The sequence below is a fragment of the Mirounga angustirostris genome, unplaced genomic scaffold (assembly GCF_029215605.1).
Source record: "Mirounga angustirostris isolate CCGP_5_RB_7025 unplaced genomic scaffold, mMirAng1.0.hap1 SCAF_8, whole genome shotgun sequence".
In the NCBI taxonomy this organism is placed as follows: Eukaryota; Metazoa; Chordata; class Mammalia; order Carnivora; family Phocidae; genus Mirounga; species Mirounga angustirostris.
The window spans coordinates 77791826-77817150 of NW_026991716.1; positions in this window are offsets into that span (position 1 = coordinate 77791826).

A 25325-nucleotide genomic window follows, 5' to 3' on the forward strand; every position below is an offset into this window, starting at 1 on the left:
TATTTATTTATTTGAGAGAGAGAGAGCATGAGAGGGGGGAGGGTCAGAAGGAGAAGCAGACTCCCTGCCGAGCAGGAAGCCCGATGCAGGACTCGATCCAGGGACTCCAGGATCATGACCTGAGCCGAAGGCAGTCGCTTAACCAACTGAGCCACCCAGGTGCCCCTGTGGGTACTGTTTGATCCTGGCCTGAATATGGCATGTTTTACCAGGTGTGCTCTGGTCTGTTTTTGAAATGAGACCTGTCACCCCTGCTGCTGGATCTGAAGCCTTGTAAAATTCCTGGGTTGAGAGACTTGATGGAGTCATTGAAGGGTTTGGCAGGGGTTTGGACCAGCCTTCTTGGCAAGGGGCCCATCTTCCAGAGAATGAGGCACACATGACTGGGAAGAACAGTTCTTCTGGAGCATTGTGGGGTGGGGCTTGCTGTAATCAAGTTAGGTAGCAAGTGTGGGTGCTGTGTTGGTTCCCACAAGTGGCCCTCTGCTTGTGCTGAGGGGTGGGGTAGGGAAATAACCCCTGCCAGTTCCTTTGTTCCCAGAAAGGTCTCTCCATGAATGTCGCTTCTCTGGGACATGCTCCAGGATGAGCACCTGATCTCCCCACTATGTACCCCAGGTGCTCTACAGATTGTTGTTTCCAGGCTGTATGTCTATGGGTTGTTTGCCTGGCCTTTTCTCCAAGGTCAGCCCCAATGTCCTTGGAGCTCTTCCAGAGCCAAGCATGCTGGCCTTTAAAACTCCAGGCTTTAAGACCTGCTGGTTACAAGAACTCAGGGAATTTGGGCCCCCTTGCTTTTCCAAGCCAATTGCTATGGGGATTCACTTTCCCCATGCACTAGTCTATGTCTCACCCTTCTCCATGACTGCAGCTCCCTCCCCACCACAGTGACCACAATCCCATTTCTCTCCCAAGCCACATCTCCACACCTCCTACCTTTTTTGATATGGCTTCTTCTCTACCTTTAGTTCTGGAGTTCTGCCACTCTTAAGATCAATTTCTGGGGTATTTAGGATGACTTGATAATTATCTAGTTGTATTTGTAGGGTGAAGCCTGCCTAGGATCCTCCTACTCTGCCACCATCTTCCCCTCTGAAGTCGAATTGCTCCTAGCCTTTAGTAGACAGTTCCACACAAATGGAAACTATACAAAATATTTATGAAATGTATCAATGAATTTTTTCTCCAAAGCAATTCATTTCAATTTAAAATATTATCAGATTACTAAACTTCCACATTTCTTTTGTTTGTACAGTAATTTTTTTTTTAAATTGAAATTTTGGAATTTAATTTCTTAGACTCATGAATTAATTACATAATATATACTTTTAAAAAGTTGATGAAAATAAAAATGTCTATAAGGTATCACTTGTTCTCACCAAGGTTCTAGATGGCATGGCTATGTGCCTTGTTTTGATAATAAAATGCCACTCTTTAGTGGAAATATTAAAGAGCTGATGTGTAATTTCTTATGCTTTCTTTCCCCACTTGGTGAACATGAAACCTCATTTTAGATGATGGAATTATAAAATGGTGGAATCTTTATCATTGTGAATCCTTGTAGTACAAAAATAAATGAGTCCCTTTTTGTCCCCTACCTTCCCCCACCTCATTTGACAGGGTCTGAAGTAGGTACAGTTAGATAGACAGCATAAGTCACTGATTCTTTTTTTGTTACCACAGCATAACATTAGCCCATTCTGACTATTTCAAGTTATAAATTGAATGAAAATAATTTTATAAAGTTGTAAGAAAAACACTATAAATTGAAATGTTTCATATTCTTTTATGAGCCTCCAATATGCTTTGTGAAAGCTTAATTGAAACATTTGAGTAAAATTTAGCTCAACTTTCACATACTGTTTTCATAGAGTGAAAAATAATATTGCTTTTGATACAGCTGCTAAGTAAATTATTAAAGAAACATTTTTAGAATTGTGTAACAAGGAAGATAATGGAAAATCTGTGGTGGTGTGAATACTTGTTGGACACATTTTTATTTAAACTCACTTTTTGCTGGTAAAAACCAGGCTCAACCACTTCCTAAATTCATTACCATATTTATTTACCACTAGTGATTTTCAAGTCAGTTATTAAATTTTTTTAATAGAAAATAAGTGTTATCATGTGTAAACAGATTGCATTTGAACCTTCTTTAGTTTTAATTTCAGATTTTTCAGTTTTTCCCCTAAAAGAAAATAAAGAGATTAAAAAATTTAAGAAAACTGTCTAAAAGCTTTTTGCATAATACCAACTACTGCTTTTGTAAGCCATAGAAGTTACCAGCACAGACCTAAGGGCTGGAAGCCTGTCTTCAAATCTCAGCCTTACCTGTTATGAGCCTTATGATCTTGGGCAAGTTACTTATTCTCCTTGTGCCTCAGTTTTTTCATCTGATAAAAAGAGATAATAATCTTAAATCACAGGGCTTATGTATTACTATATGTAAAATCCTTAAGACTGTATCTGCCATGTAGGGAGCACCCAGTAATTATTGCCCAATCTTGGTAAACATTCAATGAGATTTCCTCTTATATGTAAGAATGTGTCTATTAGAAGGGTTCTTCTATTTTTGGAGAAGTTAATTGACAAATTTTCATTTATTTTACCATATGCTGTTTAGCTTTTTTCTTTTTTTATATAGAGTTGTTTTTCTACCCCTTATTCCTGTCTCATATTTTGTTATCATGCTGGTACTTAGTCATGCATGTATATTGTGAACTATATTTTCAGTTTATTTTTGTTGATATCCAGTGATCATATCCTATGAGATTAGTTACCTATAAATGATTATTACTAAGGGCAATTCCTTTAATAATACTAAAAATCTATAAGACTAAAACATGTTTCTAGAATCATAAAACTTATTTCTGATCCAAAGCATATAATATAGGTGAAACATTAATCAAGATAAAAAGCTAGGTCAACAAACATTTATTAATGTACTCAGCTCTGTGGGGTGCTGTGGAAAATAAAACTGATATAAAGACAGGACTCATGCTCACCAGAATTTTATAATATAATTGAAGAATTATGAATAATAAACATGAAGCAAACAGAGACCCCTACAAGATAGGTTAGAAACAAATAATTGTTTTTATATGGGTGACACAGAAATTTTGAGAAGGGAAGCATCACTTTAGGCTGAAGAATTCACAGAAGCTTCAAGAAGGAGCTGCAATGTAGATATTCCAGATAGTCTATTCAGTTAGCTTAATGCATACACTGTTTCTATAGCACAAAAAAGCAAAGCAGCTTAAGGTACAGCTGCATGGCAAAGCATAGACTAATAAATCATTAGGGGTCTTCAGTATTGTTATAATATAGAGCTGATAGAAATAGATGGAGCAAAATGGGAACAGTGGGTGTGAAAACATCCCAGGAGAATGGACTTCATGAGAGAGGAGAAGCTGGAGCTAGGTCTGAGGGGGTGAGACCATGTTAGGGAGCATGTGGGGGGTCGAATAGTTGCTTTGGGGCTGGGGTGGAAGAGTCTGACATTTAGAGTGAAGCCCTTAGATAAGCCATATTATGGGATAGCTGATCTTTAAGTCTCAGGGCTCTGTGCAGCTTTTCAGAATATCATCCATGGCTCCAAAATTATATATAGAAAGAAGATTCCATTATGATCACATTGATAATGTGATTTAGGTTATAGTGATTGCGACTTAAAGTCCTAAAATGGCATTATAATGTAGAAATATACCCTTATTTCTCTTACTATTTTTACAAATATATGTTAATATTTGAGAAATAAATTAGAATAGCCTTCTATTAATAACTGGTGCAATCTGGCTCACACTTGATTAAGTGGCTATTATGGGTAATAGTGAGGCATAAATACTTGTGTTCTGGAAATATTGATCTGACATCATTTTCAGAAAGGATGACAAGGGAGAGAGAGAGGAGTGTCAAGAAGAGGAGACTAGGCAGGTGGTGATATAGGGGTGGAGAAGGGGGTATAGCTGTGTGCATAGAGAGGTTGTGGCAAATCAAAGATACCTGTCAAAAATCTCTGTTCCTCTGCTAATTTTATGAGGAAAATTTTTCCCTGAAAATAAGATTTGAAAAGGAGAGTGGCATTTGCGTTAGGTATTTAACAGGCTTACCTGGGGAAGGAGGGTGACCAAAGACAAAGGGAGATTAAGTAAAGAAAAGGAATTTAAACTTTCCCTGGTCTTCAGATGGAGGGTTTCCCAGAGGAAGTCAGCCTGAGCTGCTTTAGAATCAGCTCCAGATGACTCATGCCACCACCTCTGCATCTCCTACATCCAAACTGTGCAAAACTCATTGGACTTTTGAAAAGAGGATCCCAATAGAGTCACCCTGCAACAAATTGTGGGAGCAGATGTGAAATATCTTCTTTTCTGACAATGGGGAAGGATTGTCATAGAGAAGAGGATTTTGAGAATATTCCTCAATCAGTAATGCTTGAGCAAAACCTAAATGTCTTCATAGATCAGTAGAACATTTATAGGACAGTTTTCTTTTAAAATTTCTTCTTGCTGTATAAAAGAAGTAAGTCATGCAGTGGTCAGGATGATATTCATATATTTATTTATCTGTTCAAATATACCAAAGTGACCAGCTAATATTTTTTCTTTATGTCTTTATTGATCTTTATTTCCCACTAACCTTGTAGTAGTAGTGGTAGATATAATAAATAAGGAAAAGCTGCTTTCTTTGCTAGTTTGGTATAAACCTTGACCCTTGGCATGTAGGCAAATGGCAAATTTCAGGACTGAATTACCCCATTTGCATGAATTCTGGTTTTTGTCACAATCTACATGAGAAAGTGATAAGTGGAGGTTGATAGGAAGCTGGGTAATTTCTAACTTTTAAAATAGGCTCATTAAGCACAACATCAACTCAAATCTACACACTTTGTTCCTGTGTGGCATGGCTGCTAATTATTCCCTGCTGAATGAATCAGTTATAAGAGAGCAACACAACAAGTCAAAAGTTGGGAAGTTCCTAGAAAAAGCTGTTGATTAATATCAATTTGTACCTGTTTACTTTCTTGTTAGCCAATTCTAAACTTGCAACATGAATTCCCTTGATCAAAAGAATGTCAATGGACAAATATCTGCAGCTGATAGGACACTGCACTCCAATGAATGAGATGGAAGCTACCTAACCACACAGATACAGTTTGATGGGAATGAAAGTGGGTCCCAAGATAACTAATTGTACTTCCCAGCCCACCCAGCCTAGTTCACATTCACCTTTCTGCCACTGTACACTCAGGAATTACTCCACTTTCTTTTCTAAGTCAGATCTTTTCTTGGTCCATCATGGCCTGAGCTTGAGGTACAAGAAACACCATCTTCTCTGAAGAAGGAGAGGAGATCTTTATGGTGAAGTGATTTATCCAGTACTCCTTGATACTCCATTGATACTCAATCAATGAATGAGAAAACTTCCATTTTAGTTGGTTGACTTAGTGCTAATAATGATAAGGCTGCTATTTATTGATCATTTACCCAAAACCAGACACTGTGTGGAATTTACCATGAGTTCTCTTTTAATATGCACAATAACCCTTTGCAATAGATGTTATTCTTCTCAATTTACAGATAAAGACATTCACTGAAGATTATAGAATATAGGTATTGGTATATCACACAGGTACTAACCGGTAGTGCTAGGATTAGAACCTTTACCTCTCTAGAGCTAAGGCTGTGCTCTTTATGTAGAATGGCATTAGTCTGAAACAAGAATTTTTTCAACAAGTAGCCTGCTGGGAAAGGGATTTCTCCAGGGTTTAAAACTGTCCCTTTTGATCAGCTCTAGCCCAGTCTCTGATAAGTCTAGATTTTAAACATAGCAGGATAAAGTAACTGAGAAATAAACTGGCTTGTAGATTTACCCCCGCAGGATTGGGAAGAATTGTGTTTCTTCTATCTCCAGAGGACAGTCATGTATGACCTGGGTTTGCCTTGAGTCAGGGTATTAAATTAAAAGGTTTTTGTTTTTTAAAGTCTGGGTTATGTGAAAGAGGAGCTAAGTTAATAGAGCGAGGATTGAGGGAACAGAAAAGTAGCTCAACTCCTTAGTAGAAATAGTTGGAATGTGAGTGCTCTGTGTTTGCCTGTTTGACAGGTAGAAGGAAGGAAGAGACACCTTTGCTCTGGGTCCCTGGAGTCCCTTGGAGGGGGCAGGGCCAAGAGCATCTCAGTGGCAGCCATGATGGACTGAAATCCAGGGTCCCTCTGCAATTTTCCAGCACTGTACTGGTCCTAATGTGGGTGTGCCACCAAATGACTAAGGCCTGATTGTTTTGATTTCTTCATTTTAAAAAATAAATGTAACATCTCTTACATCTAGTGTATCAGAACAAAATTGTACTTGTAGCCATAAAACGTGTGTTCTCAACAAGGGTGATATTATCCCCAAGGTGATGCAAATTGGTTCTTGGGAGGGGTGAAAAAAGTACTACTCCTTTTATATATAAACCACAGATGTACATGTAGTACATAAACAACTATATATTTTATCTGTAGTATATCATGGGGAGATTAGGAAAAAATGTTTAAAGATTTCCCTTTAAAAAGAGGTATGAAAATGAAAATAAGTTGAGAAACACTGCTCTAGAGTTTCAGATTCTTAGAGAAATATTCAAAGTTACAAGGGTCAGAGAGGAAGATATGAAGTGCCATTTAGGAAGGAAGATAGATGTACAATACTTGCAGGAACAGAAGTAAGTGGGGAGAAGGACAAATACACAAGCATCATAAAAAAGATTTTTTTGCTGCTTAAGTGGGCAAAAACTTACATAAATAAAACAATAAATTAGTTAAGTTCATTTCTTTAACCCAGGAGATATTGTTATAAGCTCTTTAAAATGTCTCTGCAAATGTCAGGAAACAGAAGTTCCCCAATTAGTCATGTTCGATACATGCTCTGTCAGTGCAGAATTTGCCTATTTGGGGGCATGAATCTAAGCATGGACAATGTAGCTTTAGGTGTCCTTTCCTTCCTACAGTCAAATTTAGTACAGTTCTACCCTCTGTTTGCTCCCTTCAAAAATAATTGCGATCAGAATCCCTAGAAAGTTAAATTAGTTGGTTTTAAGTTTCTTCCCAATTGCAAAAGGACCACATAAGGATGAAATCCCTTTTTTTTTAGAGAGAGAGAGAGAGCATGCATGTGTGCACTTGAGCGGGGAAGTTGTGGGAGAGAGAGGATCTTAAGCAGGCTCCATGCCCAATGGGGAGCCCCATGTAGGGCTCAATCTCAAAACCCTGAGATTATGACCTGAGCCAAAATCAAGAGTTGGATGCTTAACCAACTGAGCCACACAAGTGCCCCAAACCTTTGTGTGTTTTTTTTTTTTTTTTTTTTTTGGCTGAAGCTTAATTTAAATTCTCTATGTCAATGGTTCTCAAACTTGAGCTGTATCCTAATCACCTGGAGGCCTTGCTAAAGCTCAGGCAGCTTGCTGGGCTCTAGTCCCAGTGTTTTGGTTCAGAAGGCCTAGGGTGAGGCCCAGTGATTTGCAATTCTAATGTTGATGCTGTTGTTTGGGGACCACACTTTGAGAACCACTGTCCTGGATTAATGGGTTCCCTAACTTGTGGGTCATCAGAATCACTGAGAAGCTATTATAAAATATGTATTCCTGGGCTAACTTCTTAAGAATCTGAGTCAGTGATTCTAGAGGCACTCAGATTTTATTTATTTTATTGTCCCTCAGATAATTCTGATAACAATTTGGGCTGGGAATTCCTCTTCCATGTGGCTCTCGTGAGAACTATCCTCTGGCACTAGAGACTGATTGCCCTTTGGTTCTTCATTTCAAAAATAACTTTGCAGGACAATGTATTGCTCCCACTAGGTGATGCAATTTTGTAGTTTCATTTATTAATATGGTAGTTATTATAAAGTGGGTGTTGATTGCATTCTTGAGATTTTAGGAAAAAGAGCAGGTGTCTCTCTTTGGGGGTTGGTTTATGAAATTGTACTGCCCAGAGACAGAATATTAATTAGACCATTTTTGAGGAAAAATATAAAAAACAAAATTCTGGATTCTGTGTTCAGCTGTTCAAAGAAATCAAACAAGGGGAAATGTTTATTATTTTTATAATTAATAATATATCAGAGAAATGTATAATATTTTACTTAAGATTTTGGACTTGTTTTCATGCAGACTCTGTCTTTGAGTTGGATCAGGAGAACCCAAAGCTCTAGCAAAATATTACTAGTATTTGAGAAATTGATTGGGGTTGCATGGTTCAACAGTATTGATATTTGTGCTTGAGGAAAATACAATTTTTTGAACATACTATAATTTTCTTGAGCTTATTTTTTTCATTTTTTAAATTTTTTTATTGTTATGTTAATCCCCATACATTACATCATTAGTTTTGGATGTAGTGTTCCATGATTCATTGTTCGTGCATAACACCCAGTGCTCCATGCAGAACGTGCCCTCCTCAATACCCATCACCAGGCTGACCCATCCTCCCACCACCCTGCCCTCTAGAACCCTCAGTTTGTTTTTCAGAGCCCATCGTCTCTTATGGTTCATCTACCCCTCTGAAGTCCCCCCCTTCATTCTTCCCCTCCTGCTATCTTCTTCTTTTTTTTTTTATTCTTAACATATATTGCATTAATTGTTTCAGAGGTACAGATCTGAGATTCAACAGTCTTGCACAATTCACAGTGCTTACCAGAGCACATACCCTCTCCAGTGTCTATCACCCAGTCACCCCATCCCACCCACCCCACCCCCCACTCCAGCAACCCTGTTTGTTTCCTGAGATTAAGGATTCCTCATATCAGTGAGGTCATATGATACATGTCTTTCTCTGTTTGACTTATTTCGCTCAGCATAATACCCTCCAGTTCCATCCACATCATTGCAAATGGCAAGATCTCATTCCTTTTGATGGCTGCATAATATTCCATTGTGTGTGTGTGTGTGTGTGTGTGTATCACATCTTCTTTATCCATTCATCTGTTGAGGGACATCTCAGTTCTTTCCATAGTTTGGCTATTGTGGACATTGCTGCTATAAATATTGGGGTGCACGTACCCTTTTGGATCCCTACTTTTGTATCTTTGGGGCAAATACCCAGTAGTGCAATTGTTGGATCATAGGGTAGCTCTATTTTCAACTTTTTGAGGAACCTCCATACTGTTTTCCAGAATGGCTGCACCAGCTTGCATTCCCACCAACAGTGTAGGAGGGTTCCCCTTTCTCCGCATCCCCGCCAACATCTTTCATTTTCTGACTTGTTAATTTTAGCCATTCTGACTGGTGTGAGGTGGTATCTCATTGAGGTTTTGATTTGGATTTCCCTCATGCCGAGCAATGTTGAGCACTTTTTCATGTGTCTGTTGGCCATTTGGATGTCTTCTTTGGAAAAATGTCTGTTCATGTCTTCTGCCCATTTCTTGATTGGATTCTTTGTTCTTTGGGTGTTGAGTTTGATAAGTTCTTTATAGATTTTGGATACTAGCCCTTTATCTGATATGTCATTTGCAAATATCTTCTCCCATTCTGTTGGTTGTCTTTTGGTTTTGTTGACTGTCTCCTTTGCTTTGCAAAAGCTTTTTATCTTGATGAAGTCCCAATAGTTCATTTTTGCCCTTGCTTCCTTTGCCTTTCACAATGTGTCTAGGAAGAAGTTGCTTCGGCTGAGGTCAAAGAGGTTGCTGCCTGTGTTCTCCTCTAGGATTTTGATGGACTCTGTCTCACATTGAGGTCTTCCAACCATTTGGAGTCTATTTTTGTGTGTGGTGTAAGGAAATGGTCCAGTTTCATTCTTCTGCATGTGGCTTTCCAATTTTCCCAACACCATTTGTTGAAGAGACTGTCTTTGTTCCATTAGACATTCTTTCCTGCTTTGTCAAAGATTAGTTGACCATAGAGTTGAGGTCCATTTCTGGGCTCTCTATTCTGTTCCATTGATCTATGTGTCTGTTTTTGTGCCAGTACCATGCTGTCTTGATGATGACAGCTTTGTAATAGAGCTGGAAGTCCGGAATTGTGATTCCGCCAGTTTTGCTTTTCTTTTTCAACATTCCTCTGGCTATGCGGGGTCTTTTCTGGTTCCATACAAATTTTAGGATTATTTGTTTCATTTCTTTGAAAAAAGTGGATGGTATTTTGATGGGGATAGCATTGAATGTGTAGATTGCTCTAGGTAGCATTGACATCTTCACAATATTTGTTCTTCCAATCCATGAGCATGGAACGTTTTTCCATTTCTTTGTGTCTTCCTCAATTTCTTTCATGAGTATTTTATAGTTTTCTGAGTACAGATCCTTTGCCTCTTTGGTTAGTTTTATGCCTAGGTATCTTATGGTTTTGGGTGCAATTATAAATGGGATCGACTCCTTAATTTCTCTTTCTTCTGTCTTGTTGTTGGTGTATAGGAATGCCACTGACTTCTGTGCATTGATTTTATATCCTGCCACTTTACTGAATTCCTGTATGAGTTCTAGCAGTTTTGGGGTGTAGTCTTTTGGGTTTTCCACATAAAGTATCATATCATCTGCAAAGAGTGAGAGTTTGACTTCTTCTTTGCCAATTTGGATGCCTTTGATTTCTTTTTGTTGTCTGATTGCTGTGGCTAGGATTTCTAATACTATGTTGAATAGCAGTGGTGATAGTGGACATCCGTGCCGTGTTCCTGATTTTAGGCAGAAAGCTCTCAGTTTTTCCCCATTGAGAAGGATACTCGCTGTAGGTTTTTCATAGATGGCTTTTATGATATTGAGGTATGTACCCTCGATCCCTATACTCTGAAGAGTTTTGATCAAGAAAGGATGCTGTACTTTGTCAAATGCTTTTTCTGCATCTATTGAGAGGATCATATGATTCTTGTTCTTTCTTTTGTTAATGTATTGTTTCACGTTGATTGATTTGCGGATGTTGAACCAACCTTGCAGCCCAGGGATAAATCCCACTTGGTCGTGGTGAATAATCCTTTTAATGTACTGTTGGATCCTATTGGCTAGTATTTTGGTGAGAATTTTTGCATCCATGTTCATCAGGGATATTGGTCTGTAGTTTTCCTTTATGATGGGGTCTTTGTCTGGTTTGGGGATCAAGGTAATGGTGGCCTCGTAAAACGAGTTTGCAAGTTTTCCTTCCATTTCTATTTTTTGGAACAGTTTCAGAAGAATAGGTATTAATTCTTCTTGAAATGTTTGGTAGAATTCCCCTGGGAAGCCATCTGGCCCTGGGCTTTTGTTTTTTGGGAGATTTTTTTTATTACTGCTTCAATTTCCTTAGTAGTTATAGGTCTGTTCAGGTTTTTTATTTCTTCCTGGTTCAGTTTTGATAGTTGATACATCTCTAGGAATGCCTCCATTTCATCCAGGTTATCTAATTTGCTGGCATAGAGTTGCTCGTAATATGTTCTTATAATTGTTTGTATTTCTTTGGTGTTGGTTGTGATCTCTCCTCTTTCATTCATGATTTTGTTGATTTGGGTCATTTCTCTTCTCTTTTTGATAAGTCTGGCCAGGGGTTTATCAATCTTGTTAATTCTTTCAAAGAACAAGCTCCTAGTTTCGTTGATGTGTTCTACTGTTCTTTTAGTTTCTATTTCATTGATTTCTGCTCTGATCTTTATTATTTCTCTTCTCCTGCTGGGTTTAGGCTTTCTTTGCTGTTCTTTCTCCAGCTCCTTTAGGTGTAGGGTTAGGTTGTGTACTTGAGACCTCTCCTGTTTCCTGAGAAAGGCTTGTATTGCTATATACTTTCCTCTTAGGACTGCCTTTGCTGCATCCCAAAGATTTTGAACAGTTGTGTTTTCATTTTCATTGGTTTCCATGAATTTTTAAAATTCTTCTTTAATTTCCTGGTTGACCCATTCATTCTTTAGTAGGATGCTCTTTAGCCTCCATGTATTTGAGTTCTTTCCGACTTTCCTCTTGTGATTGAGTTCTAGTTTCAAAGCATTGTGGTCTGAAAATAAGCAGGGAATGATCCCAGTCTTTTGGTACCGGTTGAGACCTGATTTATGACCTAGGATGTGATCTATTCTGGAGAACGTTCCATGGGCACTAGAGAAGAATGTGTATTCCGTTGCTTTGGGATGGAATGTTCTGAATATGTCTGTGAAGTCCATTTGGTCCAGTGTGTCATTTAAAGTCTTTATTTCCTTGTTGATCTTTTGCTTAGACGATCTGTCCATTTCAGTGAGGGGGGTGTTAAAGTCCCCCACTATTGTATTGTTGTCGATGTGTTTCTTTGCTTTTGTTATTAATTGCCTTATATAATTGGCTGCTCCCATGTTAGGGGCATAGATATTTACAATTGTTAGATCTTCTTGTTGGATAGACCCTTTAAGTAGGATATAGTGTCCTTCCTCATCTCTTATTACAGTCTTTGGTTTAAAATCTAATTTGTCTGAAATAAGGATTGCCACCCCAGCTTTCTTTTGGTGTCCATTAGCATGGTAAATGGTTTTCCACCCCCTCGCTTTCAATCTGGGGTGTCTTTGGGTCTAAAATGAGTCTCTTGCAGACAGCATATCGATGGGTCTTGTTTTTTAATCCAATCTGATAGCCTGTGTCTTTTGATTGGGGCATTTAGCCCATTTACATTCAGGGTAACTATTGAAAGATAGGAATTTAGTGCCATTGTATTGCCTGGAAGGTGACTGTTACCGTATATTGTCTGTGTTCCTTTCTGGTCTATGTTGCTTTTAGGCTCTCTCTTTGCTTAGAGGACCCCTTTCAAGATTTCTTGTAGGGCTGGTTTCATGTTTGCAAATTCCTTTAGTTTTTGTTTGTCCTGGAAGCTTTTTATCTCTCCTTCTATTTTCAATGACCGCCTAGCTGGATATAGTATTCTTGGCTGCATGTTTTTCTCATTTAGTGCTCTGAATATATCCTGCCAGTCCTTTCTGGCCTGCCAGGTCTCTGTGGATAGGTCTGTTGCCAATCTAATGTTTCTACCCTTGTAGGTTACAGATCTCTTCTCCCGAGCTGCTTTCAGGATTTTCTCTTTGTCCCTGAGACTCGTAAGTTTTACTATTAGATGTCGGGGTGTTGACCTATTTTTATTGATTTTGAGAGGGGTTCTCTGTGCTTCCTGGATTTTGATGCCTGTTTCCTTCCCCAAATTAGGGAAGTTCTCTGCTATAATTTGCTCCAGTATACCTGCTGCCCCTCTCTCTCTTTCTTCTTCTTTGGGATCCCAATTATTCTAATGTTGTTTCATCTTATGGTATCGTTTATCTCTCGAATTCTGCCCTCGTGATCCAGTAATTGTTTATGTCTCTTTTTCTCAGCTTCTTTATTTTCCATCATTTCATCTTCTATATTACTGATTCTCTCTTCTGACTCATTTATTCTAGCACTTAGCGCCCCCATTTTTGATTGCACCTCATTAATAGCCTTTTTGATTTCTACTTGGTTGGATTTTAGTTCTTTTACTTCTCCAGAAAGTGTTTCTCTAATAACTTCCATATTTTTTTGAAGCCCACCTAGTATTTTTAAAGTGATGATTCTGAACTCTAGATCTGACATTGTACTAATGTCCGTATTGAGTAGGTCCCTGGCAGTCGGTACTACCTCTTGTTCTTTTTGTTGAGGTGATTTTTTCCATCTTGTCATTTTATGCAGAGGAGAATAGATTAATGAGAGAACAAAATGCTAGCAGAGTAACAACATCCGCAGAAAATATACTCTAAACAAATCAGAAAAGACCTGAAGCAGTTGGAAAAGAAAGGGAAAGAGAGAAAAAAGAGAAAGAAAAAAAAGAAAAAGAAAAAGATAAAGATAAAAACAAAAACAAACAAAACAAAACAACAACAACAAACAAAAAAAAAACCAGAATGTGATCAAATATGATCAGGCTGGTATATAGATCAGTGCCACACACTAGATTTGGGGTGTATTTTGGTCTTTTAGAAGAAAGTGCCTCCCAAATTTTTAAAGAAAGAAAAACTTATATATGTACAAAAATAAGGGTTGATATGATGAAGGGATGGAATATGACTGTAAAGATGGAAATTATAAAAAATTTTATAAAAGGAATTGATAAGAAGTTGTTTGAAAAAAGAAAGAAGAGGATTTAAAAAAAGAAAAAAGAAAAAAAAAAGGGAGAGGATGTGATCAGGCAGGGGAATAGAAAACACCATATACTAGAGATTTAGGGTATATTTTAATCTGTTAGAAGAAACTTTCTCAAAATTTTAAAGAGAGAACAACTTATATATATAAGCCATAAATACAGGTAACTACTATGAAGGGATAGAATATGACTCTAAAAATGAAAAATAAAAATGTTTTTTTTAAAAAAAGGGATTGAGAAGATGTTGGTTGAAAACGGAAAAAAGAAAAATTCAAAAAGAAAAAAAAAGACAAAAGTTAAAAAAAAATTAACTTTGAAAGACTAAAGAATCATGGTAAAAAAGCCATGATTTCTATGTGCAGTATTCCCCTAGCGCTGGAGTTCTGCCGTTCTCATTGTTCAGTAAACTTGGTCTTGGCTGGCTGTTCTCGTTGATCTTCTGGAGAGGGGCCTGTTGCCGTGGTTTCCAAATGTCTCTGCCGGAGGCGGAATTGCCCCGCCCTTGCCCAGTCTGGGCTAAGTAATCTGCTCGGGTTTGCTCTCCGGGGCTTTTGTTCCCTTTGAGCTTTCCGTACAGCTTTGGAGGCAGAGAGTGAAAATGGCGGCCTCCCAATCTCCGCCCCGGAGGAGCCGAGAACTCGGGACCCCGCTCCTCAGTGAGCCCTCAGAGAAAAGCCGTCAGTCACTCCCGTCTCCCCGGTCTGAGGACCATTCTTGAAGGTGAAAGAGTTTTCCATCCCCTTGGAATTGTGGAGAGACCTAACTTGGGGGATTTACATAGGAAGCTTGCCCAGCAGAATACCCAATGTTCTCAATAGTGTAGTGGTCAAGACAGAGGCTCTGGGATCCGATCCTTTGGGTCTGAAATTTTGTTCTATCACTTATTTGCTGAATAAGCTACTTCCTTTTTGAACTTTAGTTTCATCACCTATAAAATGGAAATAATAAAATATCTACTTGGGAGGGTTTTAGGGATTTTTATGAACTAAAATACGTAAAATGTTTAGTATAGTGCCTTATATTTGGTAAATGTTTGATAAATGTTTATTTTAATTATATTTAGTTTTACGATGGTGATTTCTTCCCTAAGACATATACTGTTAGATATAAACTGACTTAAATTTTGCTTCATTGTGCTGTCTCATTCTCCATTCAAAGAGATTTAGTTTGAATTAGCCACATATGCATTATGCATTATCATGATCCTTAACTAGAATGAAAGTTTTTAAAAGACGTTTTATCTTTGCATTTTTTGATAATTTAGAAATGTAACCAATGCCATCTATTATGTCCACCATAAAAATATGCATTGAAAGGCTCTGTTTAAAAAGTACAAGGTAAATTTTTTTTTTCAGTCATCAAAATTGTTCAAAGTCTTTTCAAGGACTCCTTTGTCAAATTCTATGTGCAAAATCCTATTTGAGTGGTTGAGATTTAAATTTCTTTCATCTTTTAAAAGGCAATATTCTACATCCCTTAAACTATATATTTTATTGGACATTTCTATCCAAATTTAATGAGAATTTCTTTAAACAATTTTTGGGTTTTTCAAGTCTATATTTATAGAACAAACAGCTTGTAGGATAATCTCCTGTCGCTGTTAAATTTGTTATTGCCTTATAAGACAGTTCACAGTAATCACAGGACTATGCACAAATCCTTGACTCTCTAGGCTGGACAAAGTTAAATGTCATGATATGTATTTGCTGTTGAACTTGATATGCATCTGCAGTTATCAATGCTTGTACAAACCCTGTGTCTTAATATTATATCAAGAATCTATGTAGGTGTGAATGATCTGTAGATTAGAGAACAATTCACAGGGGCATAAAGCAAGGCTATATTCTACCTCACTTTTATTATTTTTTAAAAATTACTTATAAATTATTAAAATTTTGATGGTATGGAAGCATGACCATACATCAGAAAGAAGTTTCTTTTTTTGGGCGCCTGGGTGGCTCAGTCGGTTAAGCATCTGCCTTCAGCTCAGGTTATGATCCCAGGGTCCTGGAATCGAGCCCCACATCAGGCTCCCCACTAAGCAGGTAGCCTGCTTCTCCCTCTCCCTCTGCTGCTCCCCCTGTTTGTGCTCCCTCTCTTTCTCTCTGTCAAATAAATAAAATCTTTTTAAAAAGTTCTTTTTTATGCAGATGGTATGATTTAATTGTCATGCACCAGGAGAGGCTTCAATACATGACTGATCTTATTAACTCACTGTTTCTAAAGGAATGATATAAGTTCCACTATCATATTTCATGAGATGCCCTTAATTGTAAATTTCACTGAAGATTTAATAAGAGGTTTTAAAAATAAATATTGTATTTGATGTTCCAACAAATAAAAGACCTTCTCATTTAAGAAACATTAACATATGAGAAATCATGCAAGTGTATTTTACAACTGAGCAATGAGCAGATGGGGCATGAGGAGTTCTTAAAGGCCTCTGGGAATGCTGCTTGACGGGCCCATGCCAACATGCCATCTCTGCCCTGGCAAGTACTTACATGGATACTTCTTTACTGAAATGATTACCAAGGATGAACTTAAAAGTGTGGTCTAGATATAAAAATTATAAATGTTGAAGTTCTTTACAGGGTTGGGGGGTGTTCTTTGTCTCCCAGGGAACCTGAGCAGGGTGTCGGGGGGGTGTACCAATGCTATACATTAGTATAAATTATAAAAATCTTACATTCAAGCTTGGATAAAAACCAAATTAACAATCACAAACTGGACTAAAATAGAATGAACTTTGAAACAAGTTTTTATTTCCTATAAGTCTCTAGTGGGGAATATCAGTAAAGAAGAATGTGGTAGAAATACAAAAGTGAAAGATAAAATATTTCTGGGTGGCTCAGTCAGTTAAGCGTCCAACTCTGGATTTCAGCTCAGGTCATGATCTTAGGGTTGTGAGATAGAGCCCCATGTTGGACTCCAGCCTGGGCATGGAGCTTGCTTAAGATTCTCTCACTCCCTCTCCCTTTACCCTTTCCCACCTCTCTCTCTCTCTCTCTCTTGCCCCCCTCTAAAAAAAAAGATAAAAATATTAAGAATGATATGTAAAAGGTTGTAAAATGTTGAGTAATACTTGTGAGCAAGAAAATCTGTACTAGAGCAGAGAAATATATGAGGTTTTATACATAAAAATAAAATATAAGGCAGTGATTTTAAAGAGGAAGACCATTCAGTAAGATAAGATTCTAAAGAGAAATGTTCATATTTTAGAGATCATAAGAGTAAGATAAATTGGAGTCAACCAAATAAATCAAAGGCTCCTTGATATTGTCTTGTACAGTCATGAAGACACCTGTTCCTATTAGCAATATTATAATGAGAAAAATGACATGGAAATGAAGAAATGGTTGTTAGGGCTGAAACTACATATGGCCAAGTTAGCTCTGCCTTCCAGGAAGGTTTGATAATTGGTCTGGGACAGAGGGTGAGATTTCTAGGTCATCATCTCCAGGTTGTAGGGACCATAGGACTTACTCTCTCAGAGGCTTCTGTGTATTGCTTGGGTTATAAGGATTTGTGTCAGGTTGTTGTCTGGATGGATTTTCTTGCCATGAGTAGCCATTAAGGCTTCTGAATCCATTCAAAAAGATTAGTATAGTCATAAGAGTGAACAGCCAGATCTGTTTAAATTTCAATCCTCTGTTCCCTTCCCCACCCTCATCCTCTGCAAAATACTTTTCACTAAGTTATGGTTTGACATTCTGTCCTGGTTTACACTGAGGCATGATATACAAAAGAAATTTTTAAGAATAAAACCTATTAATGCATATACTATAAGGATGATACTAAAATATTACCTTTTACAGCCCTTAATGTGCCTTGTTTTAAGGCCTATGAAAAAAATCTTTGAACTTCTTTGAATTCTCCTTTTTATATGACTAAAAAGAAAAATTCATGTATCTGATTTTGTTTCCCCATTCATTAGAAGCTACCCAGATGCTTGGAGACAAAATTTTAGCTCAATTTTAATAATAACACAGAATATACATGCAAGTCTAACCTTTCTTTTGGTCTTGATATTCTGTCTTAATTTATAATTTCCCAGGCCCTGACTTTTTATTTATTTATACTTTAGTGGAAGTAATCTTGAGAGCTGTTCCAAATAATCTGTGGGACAAGGCTTGTTGTAAATAAATATAGACAATACAGTATTTATAAGAAATTAAATACATTTTTTTTGCCTTTTTATCTCATTTTTGTTTGGTTTAATGTGATCTGATATGGTGAATTGTTAATGTGTTAGTTACAAAAAAAAAGAAAATTTTTGTGCACCAGAAAAGTAGGGAGTAGGATTTGTTAGAAAGACAGAAACACTAGTAAGTAATAATGTCCAATCGATGGGATGAGTAAAATTTTGGTAATTTCAAAGTTATTTATGGGATTATATAGTTGGTGAATTTTGTATTTTTTTCCTCTTGGACATTAAAAGTGTTTTTGCTGGCTATGCAGCATGTTCTTGTTAATATAATCACCTCTGTGAATTAATCTCTCTTTCTTAGGGGAAATGAAATTCTAGCTAAGATCACCAGAATAAACCTTGATGATCATGAAGAAAGGATGAATCATGAGGAAGGGGACCTATATATTTCTTATCAGCTCTGAGGACAGTAATATTCCAACAAATATGAAGGTCCCATATAAGAAAGACAAAAACCATAAGTACATATTACACAAACAGTTCTCAGCTAAATGCTTTATGGGGGTCTTTTCAGATTAAATGGAACTTTTGGAGCCATGTGCTCTTATTTAAAGAGTGGCCAAGCGGCTCACCCAGTATCTCACAGTATGCTGGTGGCAGGAATAAGACTGCATTCAGACTTTTGGAATCTCAGGCCCATGTTCATGTCCTTTCACTCCTAAACCAAACATGGGAGAGACTGCGCTTCTAACTTTGGAAGTGATAATCATTCTGTTTATGTGGGACTGTGTAAATGTGTAAATGTTCTTAGGGATTTGGAAAATAAAATTGAATTTGAGTTTTGTGTCTATTTGGATGATTTTAAATTTACCTAACTCATCCTTGTGATACAGTTTTTAAAAGGATATATATTTTATGGAGAGTTCCAACTGGTGAAATATTCAATTGTTTTTTTTTTTTTTTAAAGATTTTATTTATTTATTTGACAGAGAGAGAGATAGCGAGAGCAGGAACACAAGCAGGGGGAGTGGGAGACGGAGAAGCAGGCTTCCCACGGAGCAGGGAGCCCGATGCGGGGCTCGATCCCAGGACCCTGGGATCATGACCTGAGCCGAAGGCAGATGCTTAACGACTGAGCCACCCAGGCACCCCTTCAATTGTTTTTAAGTCAGTAAATACCGCTCTTAGTCATTAGAATAGAGTTAAGAAAATGGGCTTTGGAGCCAGACAGACTAAATTTGAATCCTGATTCCTCCACTTAGTAGCTGTGTGACCTTGATCAAATTTCTTAACCTCTCCATACATCAGTTTCCTCATCTGTGTAATCATATTAGGAACTACCTCATTTTTTTGAGAATTAAATGAGTTAATACATAAGGACTTCAAACAAGTCCTTATATTTTAGTGGAAGTAATCTTGAGAGCTGGGCTGGCACAAAATAGGCAGTCAGTAAGTATTAACTTTTATTTCTCTGTTTTATTTCTCTATTTTTTATTTTTAAATTAATAATGCACAGATTCCCACATGTTTTGCTATCTGAATAGTAAATAATATGTATAAGAGAATATAAGTGAGCTAAAAGCCATGCAAGGGAACATAGAGGTAATCTAATTTGAGGAAATATTCTATTTATAAAGGTCTACTGTGGCTTTTTACCAAGTGTTCATTTAACTGTGCTTAAACTTTAAGAGATGAGGAATTCATCTCTTCCTGAGGTAGTCCATTCCATATGGACAATTCTATTAAAAAGTTACCCACTGAAATAGAACTGAAATCTCTCTTTCTCTAGCTTCCATTGGTATGGAAGGAATGGCACAGAGCAAATTCAACTCTCCTTTCAAATGATAGCCTCTACTAAATATTTGAAGGGAACTTTTCCATGATATCAACACCTCCCTTTTTCTTCTTTAAAGACAAATGAATGGTTGAGACATATGATTTCAAGTGTTCTTCCTCTCTCTCTGTGCTTTCTTCTCTGCAACGTTATCTCATCTATAGTAGTTTTTATCAATGATTGATATATGCAACCCTGATTGTGTTCCAGAATCCAAAGTCCTCTGCATATTTTCTAATTGGTGATTGATGGAAAAATAAATTAATCCTGTAGGGAACTTTTCTTTTTGTGGAGAACCTCATCAGGTGCATAGCCCCTTGCATCTAAGACATTAGAAACATGACATCAATTTTTGGCCTCAAGGACAGAGAAACCATAATCTTAACATACAGTTCTCCTAGTCCATTGACTGTGAACTTGATAACTTTATCTCTCTTTGAGGTCCTTTAAAAAAATCTAAATTTTTGCTATTTTGATTTCTCTTACTGTCATTAGATACAGGTCAGAAAGAATTTCAGTTGGCTAAGTATGCATAACCCCTCCATCCTGGTGCAGTCAATGGATCATAATATCAGAAGTTTGGATCATACTTTCATTGTAATGATGAATATTAATACTTAACTCATATGTGTTTTAATGTACAGGTTATTTTAAATAAGATGTGTGTAGTGCTTAGTGTAATGTCTGACACAAAGTAGTTGCTTAGTAAATAAAAAGTAATGGGACTGATAAATTTTTAGTTAAAAAAAACCCCATTGTTTACTAGTTTTTGTAATGTTCTAGACATTGCAAAATATTTCAGACTTCTTCTTGAGTATGGTATATTATCCAAGAAGTCGGAAATGTAGAATTTCCCTGTTATTCCCATCTTTTACACTATGGAATTCCATTTTCCAGAAATGGTCATTGTTGATGATTTGATATGTTTGATGATTTGATATGTTTCATGTTCTTCCAGACATTTTGTTTTCTTACACACGTGTATGGATATGTATAATATGCACAATATGAATGGTTATACATAAAAATGACCACATATATGTGTGTTGTTCTTTTACAAGTGGAATCATATATCTTTCTGCAATCCACTTTATTCACTTAATACACCATGGTTATGTGTCCATGGACTAAAAATTGACATACCCCACTTTTTTAATGGCTACACAGTGCTCTATTGTGTGGACATGCTGTGCTTTATTTAATAATCCCTTAATGACAGATATTTAAAATATATCCATTTACTTGCTAACGTAGCAATTCAACAATAAACACTCTGGGACAAATATATTTGCACACTTAGATAAGCCTCAAGGACATAGTCTTTAAAGTGGAATTACTAGGTCAAAGGGCAAATGTGTTCAGATTTTAATAGTTATTGCCAAATTGTCCTTCAAAAATTTGTACCAAAGCGTACTTCCACTCCCAGTGTGTTAATTTATTCTTTCATTCAATAGAAAAGTTTCTGTTATTCCCACAGTCTCACCAATACTGTGCATTACCAATCTTTACATTTTTTTGGTCAATTTGGTTAGTGAAAAATGATAGCCTATTGATGTTTTAATTTGCATTCTAAAACTATGAGTCAAACTGAGATTCTTAAAACATGTATATTGGCTATTTGTATTTCTTTTTCTGTGAACCCACCAGATGAATTCATTGTCTATTGTTCTATTGGATTGCCAGTCTTTTTCTTATTGATTTAAAAATCAGTAACATATTGGGTCTCCGTTGCAAAATTTGTTTCCTAGTTGGTTGTTTAGAGGGAGGTCAACCATTTGATGATTATTTGATTATTTGAAGCAGCATGCTACTGTGGAAAGAGTGCTTGACTCACAGTGTGAATGCATGGGCTCTAGTTCTGGCTCTGTCACTTACTTGTTCCATGAGTTTGTTTTTTTCATCTGAAAAAATGGGGATACTAACACCTGACTGTGACTAAATGTGATAGTGTACGTGAAAACATTTAATGGACTCAAAAGTGCTTTGCAGATATAATATGTGGTTATTTTTATGGTATCTTTGGAAAAATTCATGTGACAAAAGGAAAGATTCTTGCCTTCGATCCTTAAACTCTGGTTTCTTGCTTTGTAAAGCCAAAGCCAACCTTTTTACACGTGGCAAATTTACAAGTATTGACTTCAGATTAAGGACAAGTTGTATTAAGTCCTTTCTACTCTGCACTGGTTGGGTCTCATCTGGAAAACTGAGCTCATGTCTGGAGACTGGACTTTAAAGAAAGTGCTGTTGTTTTGGACAGCACTGGGTTAAGAAGGTGTCAGGAAGCAAAGGGCCTGGAAACCATATTGTTAAAGCCTAGGAAAGCTTATCTTGGAAACAGGGCATATTACAAGGATTTAATATTTTTCTTTAACATTTGAAAAGCTGTCCTGGGACAGGGAATAGACTTGCTTTTCATTGTTCTACAGAGGAGATCTACGACTTAGAGTCATCAATTTAGGATCGTCATAAGGAATACCTTTCTAGCAATTCCAGCTGTTTGACAGTGGAACAGGGTATCTCAAAACAGTGATCTTCTCTTGGGGCATTGGATGGCTCAGTCGTTAAGCGTCTGCCTTCAGCTCAGGTCATGATCCCAGGGTCCTGGGATCGAGCCCCGCATCTGGCTCCCTGCTCCGCGGGAAGCCTGCTTCTCCCTCTCCCACTCCCCCTGCTTGTGTTCCCTCTCTCTCTGTCTCTCTCTGTCAAATAAATAAGTAAAATCTTAAAAAAAAACAACCACCACCCCCTCCCCCCCCAAAAAACAGAGATCTTCTCATTACAGAATGTATTTAAGTAGAAGTAGAATGTCAGGAATGTTGTAGAGGGAATTTCTGAGTTTGAAGACAGTAATTCCTGAGGCCCATCGGCATTGTATGTCATGTGGCTATCTTTTCCACTTAATTATGTTCATTCTCCTTATAATTTTTGAGTAAATACCATTTGCCTCATACTGAGGTTGGTATTGTAAGCAACATAAAAACACATAAGATTTAATTAAGGAGTTTGTCTTTTATAGGAAATCATTTGTGGAAATGTAGAGGAGGGCTGAACTAAGAATCAGATTTCAAAAGCCGGATATGTGCTTTCATGACACGCATTTCCATCGTCACTGTTACCCTGGAGCCTTCTTTGCTGATTTCCTTTCCTTTTCTCTTTTGTTCTCCTTATTCTTTCTTTTATTTTTCTTTCTTATTTGGACCATTCTGAATGTTCTTGCTCTCTCTCTCTCTCCCTTCCTTCCCTTCTTCCTTCCCTCCCTCCTTTCCTTCCTTTTATGTTATATGAGGACTTCTAGTTTTGCTTTAACTCCGTGTTACTAAGATTCATCTATATTTCTGAGTATAGCTTTAGTTCATTTATTTCTCATTGCTGTATAATATTTCATTGTGTGAACATACTACAATTTATTTTTTCATTTTCCTGTTAAAAAGCACTTAATTCCATTTTAAATATTTTGCTATTATGGACAAATATTGTGGTATATACCTGCTGATACTCACTCATGTGCAAGGGTTTCTCTAATATTTATACTATAAGTGGAAATGCTAAGCCACAGAGTATATGTATGTTTGCCTTTGCAGGGTAATGTCAGTTGTTTTATAAACTGTTCATAGCTTTGGCTATATTTAAGTAGCCTCTTTTATAATAGTTTACCTTGCTAAAATATATTTTCTTAAATTACCTTATCAACATGCCCAAGAGTCCATAATAGCTTTCTGATCAAATGACTCTCAGTAGTGCGTTCAAAATTCTCCATTGACTGGCATTCCTATGCCCATTCAGTAATCTCCTATGGTCCCCCATAAGGATCATTTCACTCTAATCAGGCCTGTGGCCTTATCATCTCACTCTGCTTTTCCCACTTTTCCTGTCTCATCTTTCCTTCTAACTCCTTATCAGTCTCAGTCTACTTACAGCAGAATTTTAAGAACACAGACTCTGGAGCTTGAATCTTTGCTTTACCACTGCCAGTTTATACATCTCTGTGTCTCTGTTTCCCCACCCATGAAGTGGGGATAATAACAGAACTTACCCCAAACTGTTGTATTAAATGAATTAATATTCATAAAATTCTTAGAACAGTAAATGTTATATACGCATTTGGTGTTTTTATTACTATTCTATAACAGCCTCTTATCTTCTTCCAGAAGTATTTTCTGACTAAAATTTTACATAGTGTTGCATTTCATAAATAATGCCTCATTAATATCTTGCCTGAGAGCAGAAACCATACTGGTACAATTTTCTTTCTAAGTGTTTAGTTCAAGTTGGGCTTACTGATTGATAAAATGCAATAAAATAACCTATGGGAATCAGAGTCCCAAGTTTTCATAGTCTTGATACTGGCTGCAGAAGAGCAGTTATCCTGTGCTTGAAACTCCACTTTACTAATTTCTTGCTATGACACTAACTCATGACTTAGAACTTAATGCTAAGCCTAAGTAATTCACCTTGGAACCTAAATCCTAAAGATATCATTGGGACGTGGGGTAGGAAAGACTCTCCAAAATACAAGTCTGGGATTTGCCCATTTTCCTAAACCTGCAGAATTCCATCTTCTGCAGATTGGACTGGATTGCAGGAAACTGTTTTTCTAGAGAATTGCTCTGGTGAAATGGTGAAACAACACAGAGTCATGGAGCAGGCCTGAATGATGCACCTTGCTATGCTCCCAAAGATTGACACTGTACCACAAATGTCCACTGTCCAGCATCATGCCTGAGCCAGGTGCCCCATTTACCATTCCCTTGATGACATATGCTCGCAATGGCACTGCCATTTCTGAGCTTATGGACCAACATTAGTTGTCATGGCTACAGGTTCCTGGACAGCTCAGTCTTTGAAGATATGTCTTCTTTGATTGCATGCTATAACATTATTCTTGCAAGTGCCATTTTCTGAAGGACTTCTGGAGCAATAGAAAAAGCCATAAATTGCTTTCCATTGCTGGGAAAAATCATGTATCTGTTTGAGTATACAGGCATCTTCAGAGGGCTGTTTGTGATTGTAGCATTTTTAGACTCCATAGAGCCACATAATAAAGCAAACTCTCTCTAAGCATTTGAGTGTCCTCTCTCTCTAGTTTGAAGTACAAAGATGAAGATAAAGATACACTGAAGAGGAAAACATTTCTCCCAGAGAAGCAGAACAGAGTGGGAATTGCTAAAGACCCAAAAAGGGATAATGATTAGAATTTCAGGTATTCTTGAGCCACTGGATCGATTCAAAATGCATGAGTTTTTCAATTTTTACAGAATACTGTAAGTGGAAAAAATTGTCATGCCAGTTTACATTTAAATATT